The sequence below is a fragment of the Tursiops truncatus genome, chromosome X (genome assembly GCF_011762595.2).
Source record: "Tursiops truncatus isolate mTurTru1 chromosome X, mTurTru1.mat.Y, whole genome shotgun sequence".
NCBI classification, from domain to species: domain Eukaryota; kingdom Metazoa; phylum Chordata; class Mammalia; order Artiodactyla; family Delphinidae; genus Tursiops; species Tursiops truncatus.
Window position 1 is genome coordinate 107,562,858 of NC_047055.1, and position 14,110 is coordinate 107,576,967.

At 37.0% G+C, this 14,110-nt stretch overlaps 1 pseudogene; it reads left to right on the forward strand.

The window, feature by feature from the left end:
- Nucleotides 1–5,706: 5,706 nt before the first annotated feature.
- Nucleotides 5,707–6,527, forward strand: LOC109548730 (small ribosomal subunit protein eS1 pseudogene; annotated as a pseudogene).
- Nucleotides 6,528–14,110: the final 7,583 nt, after the last annotated feature.

Genomic DNA, 14,110 nt, shown 5'->3' on the forward strand with positions numbered 1-14,110 from the left:
CCTCTAAGAATAGATTAATATTGCCTGAATTACATACTTTGTCTTCATACTAAGTGATAGCCAGAAAGCCTATAAGAACCAATACCTAAATCATAAGTAAATAATTCAATTGACATCAAAGCTCTTTGAAAGTATATAAAAAATTGGTATTATTAAAAGGCCTGCTAGAAAATGCTAATACTATTATAGGAAAAACTTACTACTATTACTCAATTTTGACAAATTAATGCATTTCTGGGAAACTGTAATAGCTTTTGTATTGGTCTTAGATCCTTATTTTCTACTCCTCTGTCTTCCTACCAGGTATTGCTCTGACCAGGGTAGAAAAAAGTTAAAGCACTTTAGAATATTGAAAGGAGCTTTTCTATGAGAACAACAGTATTTCTGATGTAAGCTGAAGTTTCTGTTTTAAAAAAATAGCAATACAGTGAGGGAATGGTAACTACCTAAACAAGATTTTTTTGTGTGTGGCATATTCCCCAAAAAACTATATAGATCAACAAGAAGAAAATAAAAAACCACAAAAGTTCCATACTCTCATCATAACTGGAAGATAAAAAATACCCCCAAAAAAAATCAAATTATCTGCAAGCGGAAAAATAAATACCTATCTCTTGTAGAGCTATCTTCCAAGCTCCCTCCTCCAGCATTAGCAAAAGCTAGGATGACCCAGAAAAACTGTGCAGGAGAAGAGGACAATAAAGGACCTGAGACTGAACTAAAATCATTCTCAGAATGACAAAGTGCACACTAGTTGCAAAATAATGAAAGAGGATCCATGTGGATTAGTGTAGTGTTTACTCTGAAATGGAAAAGCTGTAAGGGAGGACTAGGCCTACCAGATATTAAAACAGACTGTAAAGGCTCTGTAATTGTAATACCATTGCTTGAATAGACAGACCAGTTTATAGGACAGAAAGTGCAGAAACAGACCTGAGTATATATGGAAATATAGTACATGATGAAGATGGTACCTCATTTAACTAGTCAAAGACAAACTTTTTATTAAATGGTGCTGGAACAACTGGGCAGCCATTTGGAAAAAGATAAAAACTAGATCTATACCTCATACCTTACACAAAAATAAACTCCAGATGAATCAGATATCTGAAAGTTAAAAATGAAATACTAGATTAAATATTAGACAAAAAAGAAACAAATATTAGAGAAAAATATGCACGAATTCCTCTATAATCTGAGGGTTGGGAAAGCCTTTCAAATTATTACTCAAAAACCTAGGTGCAATGAAAGAAAAAAGTTGCTAATTTTATTTAAAATTTTCATGGCAAAGAAACATCATAAGCAAAGTAAAACAAATGATACACTAGGAGAACAGATTTGTAATGCAAATCACAGACAGGAACTGGTATCGCTAATATATAAAGAACTCTTAAAATTGGAGGGAGAATGTTCGGGGGAAACATCAGCAACATGGTGGAAAAGGAAGCCCTGGACTTTCCCTCTACCAACAGACATACTGATTCAACAACAGTACATGAACAAACACCCTTTGTGAGAAATCCAGAAACTGGCTGAGAGGCTCCTGCATTCCAGGCAAATGCAAAACCAGCCACAATGAAGCCAGCAGGAAAACATGAGAGACCATTTAACTATGACCCCTACTCTTGGCCAGGGTCATATGATCAAAGGAAACTCCCAGCTCCTAGTTTCTCTCTGTCGAGGGAAAGAGTCAGACCACACCTCCAATAATCCAACTTTTTCAGGGGCTCCCTAAGGGGCTGGTTTCTGTCTATGTGTTGCAGAGTACTGACAGGACCTGGCATACACTAGATGCCTGGGGTCCAGTGAGACCAAACACCGCAGTTTGATCTAGTATACCACCAGTCGTCATAGGCCTTCCGCCCAGCTCAGTACAGAGGAAGCAGAAAAAAAAAAAAAAAAAGATTTCAGCTTCTCTCTGGAAAGGGAAAAGGCTGGACAGTACATCCAAAGGACTAATTTTCCAGGGGCTGCCCAACAGACTGCCTTCTGCCTCACCTGTCTTGGAACACTGATGGGACCCAACATATTCTAAACACATGGGGATCACTAAGATCGAAGATGGTGGTTTGGACTAGCATAAAGGTTTGACAGGCCCCCAGAACCTCTAGCTGGGATGATTGGTGAGGGTCTCCTCCCATAAAGGTAAGTCCAGGAAGACTGGGAGAGGTGGCTGTTTTCTCTAATGCACAAATACCAACACAAAGAGTCAAAGAAAATGAAGGAACAGGAAATGATTTCCCAAACAAAGGAACAAGATAAATTTCTAGAAACTAACACGAATGAAACAGAGATATATGATTTATCGGACAGAATTCAAAACAACCATCATAAAGATGCTCTAAGAAGTCAGGAAAATAAGGCATGAACAAAGTGAGAATCAAAGAAATAGAAAACATTGAAAAGTACCAAACAGAAATTTTCAAGCTAAAGAATACAATAACTGAACTGAAAAGTTCAGTAGAGGGGTTCAAAAGCAGACTAGATCAAGCAGAAATAAAGGATCAGCAATCTCAAAGATAGGCCAGTAGAAATTATCCAGTGAAAGAAGTAAAAAGAAAAGAGAATGAAAAAGAGTGAAGACAGCTTAAGGGACTTATGAGACACCATCATATACACCAATATATACATTATGAGAGTCCCAGAGGGAGAAGAGAGAGAGGACCAGAAGCTGATTTGAAAAAATAATGGCTGAACACTTTGCAAAGCAGGGGAAGGAAATAGATAGCCAAACCCAAGAAGTCCAATGACCACAACTAAGAGGAACTCAGATAATCCACAATGAGACAAATTACGATCAAACTGTCAAAACTCAAAGAGAGAATTTCAAAAGTAGCAAGACAAAAGTGACTTGTCACATACATGTAACTCCCATAAGACTATGAGAAAACTTCTCAACAGAAGCCCTGCAGGCCAGAAGACAGTCAAATGATATATACAAACTGCTGAAAGGAAAAAAAAACCTGTCAGCCAAGAACCCTATATCCAGCAGAACTATCCTTCAGAAATGAAGGAGAGATAAAGACATTCCCAGACAGATAAAAGCTGAGAGTTCATTACCACTAGACTAGCCTAACAAGAAATGCTAAAGGGAGTTCTTCCAAGTTGAAATGAAAAGATGTTAAACAGCAATATGAAAGCTCAAGACCCCACTATCAATAAAAAATAGAACATCCAGAGAGAAGATCAATTAACAAATAGAGAAATACAGCAACATTAAATTTGAAATGAACCTAATAGACATATACATAACGTTCATTCCAACAGCAGCAGAATATATACTCTTCACAAGTGCACATGGAACACTCTCCAGGATACAAAGCATGTTAGGTCAAAAACCAAGTTTTAACAAATTCAAGAATACTGAAATCATACTAAGTTCTTTTCTGACCACAATGGAATGAAACTGGCCATCAACAGTAGAAGGAAAATTTAAAAATTCACAAGCATGTGGGAATTAAACAGCACAATCTTGAACAACCAATGAGTCAAAGGAGAAATCAAAAGGGAAATTAGAAAAGACCTTGAGGCAAACAAAAACAAAAATACAACATACCAAAACCTATAGGATGTAGCAAAAACAGTACTAAGAGGGACATTTAGAGTGAAAAATGCTTACATTATAAAAGAAAGATCGCAAACAATCTAACTTTACACCTCAAAGAACCAGAAAAATAAAAACAAATTAAACCCAATGTTATCAGAAGGAAAGAAATGATAAAGAGTACAAATAAACAAAATAGAGAACAGAAAAAAAATCAACAAAACTAAGAGTTGGTTTTCAAAAAGATTCCCAAAATTGACAAAACTATAGCTAAATTAACTAAGAAAAAAAAGAAGACTCAAATAAATAAAATCATAAACAAAAGAGAAGACATTACAACTAATGCCACAGAAATTAAAAGATCATAAGTGACTACTAGGAAAAATTATACACTAACAAATTGGATAACTTAGAAAAAATGGATAAATTCATAGAAAAATACAACCTCTTCATGACTGAATTATGAAGAAACAGAAAATCTGAACAGACCTACACCACATTAATAGAATGAAGGATAAAAATCACATGATCATATCGATAGATGCAAAGAAAGCATTTGACAAAATTCAATACTCTTTCATGATATAAACTCTCAACTAGAAATAGAAGGAAATTACCTCAACATAATAAATGCCATATATGAAAAGCCCACAGCTAACATCATACTTAACAGTGAAAAACTGAAAGTTTTTCCTCTAAGATCTGGAACAAGGCAAGGATGCTCACTCTTTCTACTTCTATTCCAAATAGTACTGGAATACTACAATCATAAAGGAAGAAGTAAAATTACATGTGTTTGCAGATGACAAGATTTTATATGTAGAAAACCCTAAAAATTACACACACACACACACACACACACACACACACAAACTGAACTAATAAATGAATTCAGTCAAGTTGCAAGATACAAAAATCAATTGCATTTCTATACACTAACAGTGAACTATCTAAAAAGAAAATTAAGAAAACAATCCCATTTAAAATAGCATCAAAATTATAAAATACTTAGGAATTAACTAAAAGACTCGTGCACTGAAAACTACAAAACACTGATGAAATAAATTAAAGAAGACACAACTAAATGGAAAGACATCCCATGTTCTTGGATGAGGAGACTTAATATTGTTAAAATGCCTATATGACCCAAAGCAATCTAGAGATTCAATATAATCTCTATCAAAATCCCAGTGACAGAAAAAACAATCCTAAAATTCAGATGAAACTACAAAGGACTCCAAATAGCCAAAACAATATTGAGATAGAAGAACAAAGCTGGAAACTTCACACTTTCTGATTTCAAAACATATAAAATTATAGTAATTAAAACAGTATGGCACTGCCATAAAGACAGACATATAGTCCAAAAATAAATCCACGTATATGCAGTCAAGTGATCTTCAACAAAGGTGCCAGGACTACACCATGGGGAAAAGACAATCTCTTCCAAAAAAAAAAAAAAGGCATGGGGGAAACTGGACATCCACATGTAAAAGAATGAGATTCAACCCGATCTTACAACATATACAAAAATCGACTCAAAATGGATTAAAGACAAACATAAGACCTGAAACTGTTAAATTCCTAGAAGAAAACACAGGGGAAAAGCTTCATGACGTTGGCCTTGGCATTGATTTCTTGGATATAACACCAAAAGCACAGGCAAGAAAAGCAAAAAAAGACAAGTGAGACTACATCAAACTAAAAAAGCTTCTGCGCAGAAAAAGAAATAATCAACTGAGTGAAAAAGAAACCTACAGAATTGCAGAAAATATTTGCAAACCATGTATCTGATAAGAGGTGAGTATCCAAAATATGTAAGGAGCTCCTACAACTCAATAGCAAAAAAATCAAATAATCCAATTTTTTAAATGTATAAAACACTTGAATAGATATTTCTCCAAAGAAGACATACAAAAATCTAAGAGGTTTGTGAAAAGATGCTTACCATCACTAATCATCAGGGAAATTCAAATCAAAACCACAATGGTATGTCACTTCACACCTGTTAAAATAGCTATTATCAAAAAAGACAAAAGATAACAAGTGTTGGCAAGGATTTGGAGAAAAAAAGAACCCTTGTACACTGCTGGTCAGGATGTAAATTGATACAGCCACTACTGAAAACAGTATGGAGGTTCCTCAAAAACTTAAAATTGTAACTACGGGGTGGTAAGAACAAGCGCCTTACGAAAGGCGGTAAAAAGGGAGCCAAGAAGAAAGTAGTTGACCCATTATCTAAGAAAGATTGGTATGATGTGAAAGCACCAGCTATGTTCAATATAAGAAATATTGGGAAAACACTAGTCACGAGAACTCAAGGAACCAAAATCGCATCTGATGGCCTCAAGGGTCATGTGTTTGCAGTGAGCCCTGCTGATCTGCAGAATGATGAAGCTGCATTTAGAAAATTTAAGCTTATTACTGAGGATGTTCAGGGAAAAAAACTGCCTGACTAACTTCCATGGCATGGATCTTACCCGTGACAAAATGTGCTCCATGGTCAAAAAATGGCAGACCACGATTGAAGCTCACGTTGATGTCAAGACTATCGATGGTTATTTGCTTCGTCTATTCTGCGTGGGTTTTACTAAAAAGCGCAACAATCAGATTCAGAAGGCCTCTTATGCCCAGCACCAGCAGGTCCGCCAGATGTGCAAGAAGATGATGGAAATCCTGACCCGAGAGGTGCAGACAAATGACTTGAAAGAGGTGGTCAATAAATTGATTCCAGACAGCATTGGAAAAGACATAGAAAAGGCCTGCCAATCTATTTATCCACTCCATGATGTCTTTGTTAGAAAAGTAAAAATGCTGAAGAAGCCCAAGTTTGAACTGGGAAAACTCATGGAGCTACATGGTGAAGGTAGTAGTTCTGGAAAAGCTACTGGGGATGAGACAGGTCCTAAAGTTGAATGAGCTGATGGATATGAGCCACCAGTCCAAGAATCTGTTTAAAAATCAGACTTTTAATGGTGACAAATAAAAGACCTTATTTGTGATTAAAAAAAAATTGTAACTACCATATGATCCAGCAATCCCACTTTTTTTTTAAATTCACGCCACATGACATGTGGGATCTCAGTTCCCTGCAGTGGAAGCACGGAGTCTTAACCACTGGACCACCAGGGAAGTCCCCACTTCGGAGTATATATCCAAAGGAAATTAAATCAGTATCTTGGAGAGATATCTGCACTCTTATATTCATTGCAGCATTATTCACAGTAGCCAAGACATGGAAACAACTTAAGTGTCTGTCAACAGATGAATGGCTAAAGCAAATGTGATACATATATGAATAATACAATGGAATATTGCTCAGCCTTTAAAAAGAAAGAAATCTTACCATTTATAGCAACATGGCTGATCCTGTAAGACATTATGATAAGTGACATAAACCAGACACAGAAAAACACATACTATATGATCTCACTTATATGTGAAAGCTTAAAAAGTCAAACTCATAAAAACAGAGAGTAGAATGGTGGTTGCCAGGGGCTGTGGAGAGGGGTAAATGGAGAGTTTCTACTCAAAGGGTATAAAGTTTCAGCTATATAAAATGAGTAAGTTCTAGAGATCTGCTGTATAACACCATGCCCATAGTTAACAATATCATACTGTACACTTTGAAATTAAGGACAATGTGGAGTTGAATTCCAACCCTTGATAGACAAGTAGTATGAATGAGAAATAAGCCCTTGTTATATAAAGTTTTTTGAAAATCGAGGGAAAAAGAGACCAAAAACTCAATGTGAAAAAAATGAGCAAAAGATTATATTACAATGGCCCTAAAATATATGACAAGATGTTTAACTCCACTCAAACTGAAAGAAAAGTAAATTAAATCTACACTATCTCTCACCTAGCAAATCAACCAAACCAAATTAAACCAACACCATTCTGTAACACATTCTGTAGAGGTTGTAGGGAAACACACCCTCTCATTTTCCCAAGGCTGGGATACTTTTAATTTCTTGGGTATCAACTCTGATGTCACCTTTTCACAGTAACTTTCCTTGATCACCCAATCCAAAGAATGTGAAAATGTCTTAATTTGTTTATTTATTTCTTTCCCCTAACCCAGAAAATAAGCTCACTGGAGGAATGTACCTTAACAGTCTTTAAATGCTGCATCTCCGTAATAAATATTCAACAATTATACAATGTATGAATGAATGAATGATAGATATGCAAAGGTTAAGAAAAAACTCTTTAGAGAATAAAAAAACATATCTAAGGTATGACAACTTTAGAATAGAAGACAGTATTTATAAATTCTAAAAATACGGATTCTCTTAGAATTCTAAGGGCAGTTGGATTTATCAGCATTTCTTCAAATATGAAAATGTAGCAGGAGTGAAATTCTACTCTCTATAGGTTATCTTTAACATTCCTGTTTTAACTTACAATTACTTTTTCTCACAAAGTGGTCATGATGTAATTATAAGCCTCAAGAAGCACGTATCATTGCGTCTTTAGAAAACATATAGCAAAGTTATCTCTAGGTGATGAAATTATAGATTTTTGTTTTCTGTTTTCTTTGGGAGTTTTGGCATTGAGGATGAATTATTTTTTGTAATTAGAAAAAGGCAATAAATGTTACATTTTAAAGGGAAAAAAAAGAAGTATAGATCAGGAAGGAGCAAGAATTTTTTTTTTTTTTTTTTGGTTGCATTCGGGCTTTGTTGCTGTGCGTGGGCTTTCTCTAGTTGCAGCAAGTGAGGGCTACTCTTCATTGCAGTGTGTGGGCTTCTCATTGCGGTGGCTGCTCTTGTGGCAGAGCACAGGCTCTAGGTTCGCGGGCTTCAGTAGTTGTGGCACGTGGGCTTAGTAGCTGTGGCTTGCAGGCTCTAGAGCACAGGCTCAGTAGTTGGGGCACATGGGCTTCGTTGCTCCGAAGCATGTGGGATCTTCCCGGACCAGGGCTCGAACCCGTGTCCCCTGCATCGGCAGGCGGATTCTTAACCACTGCGCCACCAGGGAAGTTCCAAGAATGATTTTTCTATCTGAATACATTTCATCCCCAACAGTCTACCAGCCCAAACAGCATAATTGGGAAGAAAAGCCCAAGTGTTTGCCTTTCAGCTGCTCAATTCAATACAGGGAGTGGTTTTTGTTGTTGTTGTTTCTCGTGTTTTCTCCCGAATGCTGAGACCAGTGTTCCCAAACCTTAAAAAATATATTTATGTAGGTGAATCATGCCAACTTACATCTGGCTGGACAAGGGCATCAAACTGCATTGAGAAATAAACTTCACTTTTGAATATATACACAAGAATGATATTTTCCAAATTTGCAACTTGGGTACCTGTTACAAATACAGATTCCTGGGTCCCAGCACAGAATTCTAGTCAAAATCTCCAAGATCAGTCTAGTTTGGAAAACACAAAGCCAGAACTTGGGTTAAGCTTGCTCCTAGTCCCCAACCGTCTCAGAAACCCTGAGAGGATTAATTTTTTTCAAGAGAGTCTCTTTTTCTCCAAATGTGGTGCTCTGTCATCATGCCAGAGCCCCACACTTAGCGTCAAATGGCATTAGCTCAGCCAGTGCCAAAATGAAAATAGATATGAAATAAAGGCTCTCAACTCACCACCCTAGATAACTCACCACATAAGTCATGAAAGTAATATTCATGCATGTTATTTTTATCTGAATCCTTTAAAATTGTTGAGCATTTGGTTATATTTTCTTTGAGCATTTGAAGAATTTTGGATTCTGTAACAAATCAATATTATTTTCTCAATAGGTCTGAGAGATTGTAAAAAAAATGTGATCAGTTATCCACAGAGCATTTTGCCACAGGGATACCACATTCTCAAACATCTACTGACAAAGACAGTGCATCCAAAGGCTCATTGTTTCATCTGTTGCCAGAGCTGCTCAGGAGGAAAAAAAGGTTGGGCTTTGCCCATTTCTCCTTGCTGCCATCATACATTCTTTCAGACCCATGTGTTTGTGTGTGCTCTGAAAGAAAACTAATGAATTCTATTTCCTCTACTGACGGCAATTTGAGCTGAGCACAGGCCGCAGTGATGCAGTTGGCATTTCATTCATCATGCCCGCAGTTCTGCACCTGTGTCACTGCCAGCAGGAGCAAGGCAGTGTAACAAAACACTTTGCTCATCCGTATCCCCAGGGACGAGAGAGTGTACACACCAAGGAAAACAAACCCGTGATAAAAATTATTTACATTAACTATCAATATGTATAGTTTCTGCAAACCATTTCCTGAAATGTTGCATCTTATAATGTTTAAACAGTATCATATAAATATCTGCAGCTTGTCTGCTCATTAGAAGGATAAAATCCTTCGGGGCTGTGGAGCATCTCTTTTGTGGCCATCAACAACGTAACCAGCTGCATATGGGCAGAAGCAGACGGAATATCATAGCTGCTGTGGGTGCCTCTCAGGATTTAGCCAGCGGCCCTGACCCCATCTGGACTTGCTAATACAGTCCATTTTCTTTTGGACAGTAATCAAGCAGGCACTTCCTCCTTGTTATTTCAAGCCCCCCACATCTCAGATGGTGCAACCAACCTCCCCTTCTAGCCACATCTCCGGAATAGAATCCTGAGGAAGGAGTTCCCAAGAATGCTGGGTCCCATTTGCTCCATATGCCAGTTAGTCCTGCTCACATCTCACCCACCTAGTCAGCCATGACACCTGAGCCCCTCACAGAGCCAGAAACTGCTGTGCCTGCCCACATAGCCAGGTGCCCTTTCCTACACTCTATGCCCCCTCCCCTCAAACCCAATCACAGAATTTCAGTTGGGAGATTACCTGAAGGTTTAAGTTAACCAAAAATGTAAAAGAATCTGTCATTCTAGTCAGGTGACACAAACCAAGTCAGTAATTTGAACAACGAAAATTCAATATAAAGAACTGTTGTCTACCCACCACCAGAGCCTCCCATCAAGCCTCTTAGATAGCCTCAACCACCAGAGGGCAGACAGCAGAAGCAAGAAAAACAAAAATCCTGCAGCCTGTGGAACAAAAACCACATTCACAGAAAGACAGACAAGATGAAAAGGCAGAGGGTATCCACCAGATGAAGGAAGAAGATAAAATCCCAGAAAAACAACGAAATGAAATGGAGATAGGCAACATTCCAGAAAAAGAATTCAGAATAATGATAGTGAAGATGATCCAGGACCTCGGTCGGAATAAGAACGGAGGCAAAGATCGAGAAGATGCAAGAAATGTTTAACAAAGACCTAGAAGAATTAAAGAACAAACAAACAGAGAGGAACAATACAATAACTGAAATGAAAACTACACTAGAAGGAATCAATAGCAGAAAAACTGAGGCAGAAGGACGGATAAGTGACTTGGAAGACAAAATGGTGGAATTCACTGCTGTGGAACAGACTAAAGAAAAAAGAATGAAAAGAAATGAAGACAGCCTAAGACACTTCTGGGACAACATTAAACGCAACAACATTCGCATTATAGGGGTCCTAGAAGGAGAAGAGAGAAAGGACCCGAGAAAATAATTGAAGAGATTATAGTCAAAAACTTCCCTAACATGGGAAAGGAAATAGCCACCCAAGTCCAGGAAGCGCAGAGTCCCATACAGGATAAATCCAAGGAGAAACATGCCAAGACACATAGTAATCAAATAGGCAAAAAGTAAAGACAAAGAAAAATTATTGAAAGCAGCAAGGGAAAAATGACAAATAACATACAAGGGAACTCCCATAAGGTTAACAGCTGATTTCTCAGCAGAAACGCTACAAACCAGAAGGGAGTGGCATGATATACTTAAAGTGATGAAAGGGAAGAAACTACAGCCAAGATTACTCTACCCAGCAAGGATCTCATTCAGATTCAATGGAGAAATCAAAAGCTTTAGAGACAAGCAAAAGCTAAGAGAATACAGCACCACCAAACCAGCTCTACAACAAATGCTAAAGGAACTTCTCTAAGTGGGAAACACAAGAGAAGAAAAGGCCCTACAAAAACCAACCCAAAACAATTAAGAAAATGGTCATAGGAACATACATACTGATAATTACCTTAAACGTGAATGAATTAAATGCTCCAACCAAAAGACACAGGCTTGCTGAATGGATACAAAAACAAGACCCATATACATGCTGTCTACAAGAGACCCACTTCAGACCTAGGGACACATACAGACTGAAACTGAGGGGATGGAAAAAGATATTCCAAGCAAATGGAAATCAAAAGAAAGCTGGAATAGCAATACTCATATCAGATAAAATAGACTTCAAAATAAAGACTATTACAAGACATAAAGAAGGACACTACATAATGAGCAAGGGATCAACCCAAGAAGAAGATATAACAATTATAAATATACATGCACCCAACATAGGAGCTCCTCAATACATAAGGCAACTGCTAACAGCTATAAAAGAGGAAATCGACAGTAACACAATCATAGTGGGGGACTTTAACACCTCACTACACCAATGGACAGATCATCCAAAATGAAATAAATAAGGAAACAGAAGCTTTAAATGACACAACAGACCAGATAGATTTAATTGATATTTATAGGACATTCCATCCCAAAACAGCACATTACACTTTCTTCTCAAGTGCGCACGGAACATTCTCCAGGATAGATCACATCTGGGGTCACAAATCAAGCCTCAGTAAATTTAAGAAAATTGAAATCATATCCAGCATCTTCTCTGACCACAACACTACGAGATTAGAAATGAATTACAGGGAAAAAAACGTAAAAAACACAAACACATGGAGGCTGAACAATACGTTACTAAATAACCAAGAGATCACTATAGAAATCAAAGAGGAAATCAAAAAATACCTAGAGACAAATGACAATGAAAACACGACGATCCAAAACCTATGGGAGGCAGCAAAAGCAGTTCTAAGAGGGAAGTTTATAGCTATATAAGCCTACCTAAAGAAACAAGAAAAATCTCAACTAAACAATCTAACCTTACACCTAAAGGAACTAGAGAAAGAAGAAAAAACAAAACCCAAAGTTAGCAGAAGGAAAGAAATCATAAAGATCAGAGCAGAAATAAATGAAATAGAAACAAAGAAAACAATACCAAAGATCAATAAAACTAAAAGCTGGTTCTTTGAGAAGATAAACAAAATTGATAAGCCATTAGCCAGACTCATCAGGAAATAGAGGGAGAGGACTCAAATCAATAAAATTAGAAATGAAAAAGGAGAAGTGACAACAGACATTGCAGAAATACAAAGCACCTTAAGAGACTACTACAAGCAACTCTATGCCAATAAATGGACAACCTGGAAGAAATGGATAAATTCTTAGAAAGCTATAACCTTCCAAGACTGAACCAGGAAGAAATAGAAAATATGAACAGTCCAATCACAAGTAATGAAATTGAAACTGTGATGAAAAATCTTCCAAGAAACAAAAGTCCAGGACCAGATGGCTTCACTGGTGAATTCTATCAAACATTTAGAGAAGAGCTAACAGCCATCCTTCTCAAACTCTTTCAACAATCTGCAGAGGAAGGAACACTCCCAAACTCATTCTATGAGGCCACCATCACCCTGATACCAAAACCAGACAAAGATACTACAAAAAAAGAAAATTACAGACCAATATCAATGATGAACATAGATGCAAAAATCCTCAACAAAATACTAGCAAACAGAATCCAACAACACATTAAAAGGATCATACACCACGAACAAGTGGGATTTATCCCAGGGATGCAAGGATTCTTCAATATACGCAAATCAATCAATGTGATACACCATATTAACAAATTGAAGAATAAAAACTATATGATCATCTCAATAGATGCAGAAAAAGCTGTTGACAAAATTCAACACCCATTTATGACAAAAACTCTCCAGAAAGTGGGCATAGAGGGAATCTACCTCAACATAATAAAGGCCATATACGACAAACCCACAGCAAACATCATTCTCAACGGTAAAAAACTGAAAGCATTTCCTCTAAGATCAGGAACAAGACAAGGATGTCCACTCTCACGACTATTAGTCAACATAGTTTTGGAAGTCTTAGCTATGGCAATCAGAAAAGAAAAAGAAATAAAAGGAATACAAATTGGAAAAGAAGAAGTAAAACTGTCACTGTTTGCAGATGACATGATACTACACATAGAGAATCCTAAAAATGCCACCAGCAAACTACTAGAGCTAATCAATGAATTTGGTAAAGTAGCAGGATACAAAATTAATGCAGAGAAATCTCTTCCATTACGATACACTAATGATGAAAAATCTGAAAGCGAAATTATGGAAAAACTCCCATTTACCATTGCAACAAAAAGAATAAAATACCTAGGAATAAACCTACCTAGGGAGACAGAAGACCAGTATGCAGAAAACTATAAGACACTGATGAAAGAAATTAAAGATGATACCAACAGATGGAGAGATATACCATGTTCTTGGATTGGAAGAATCAATACTGTGAACATAATTATACTACCCAAAGCAATCTACAGATTGAATGCAATCCCTATCAAATTACCAATGGCATTTTTTACAGAACTAGGACAAATCATCTTAAAATTTGTATGGAGACACAAAAGATCCCAGATAGCCAAAGCAGTCTTGAGGGA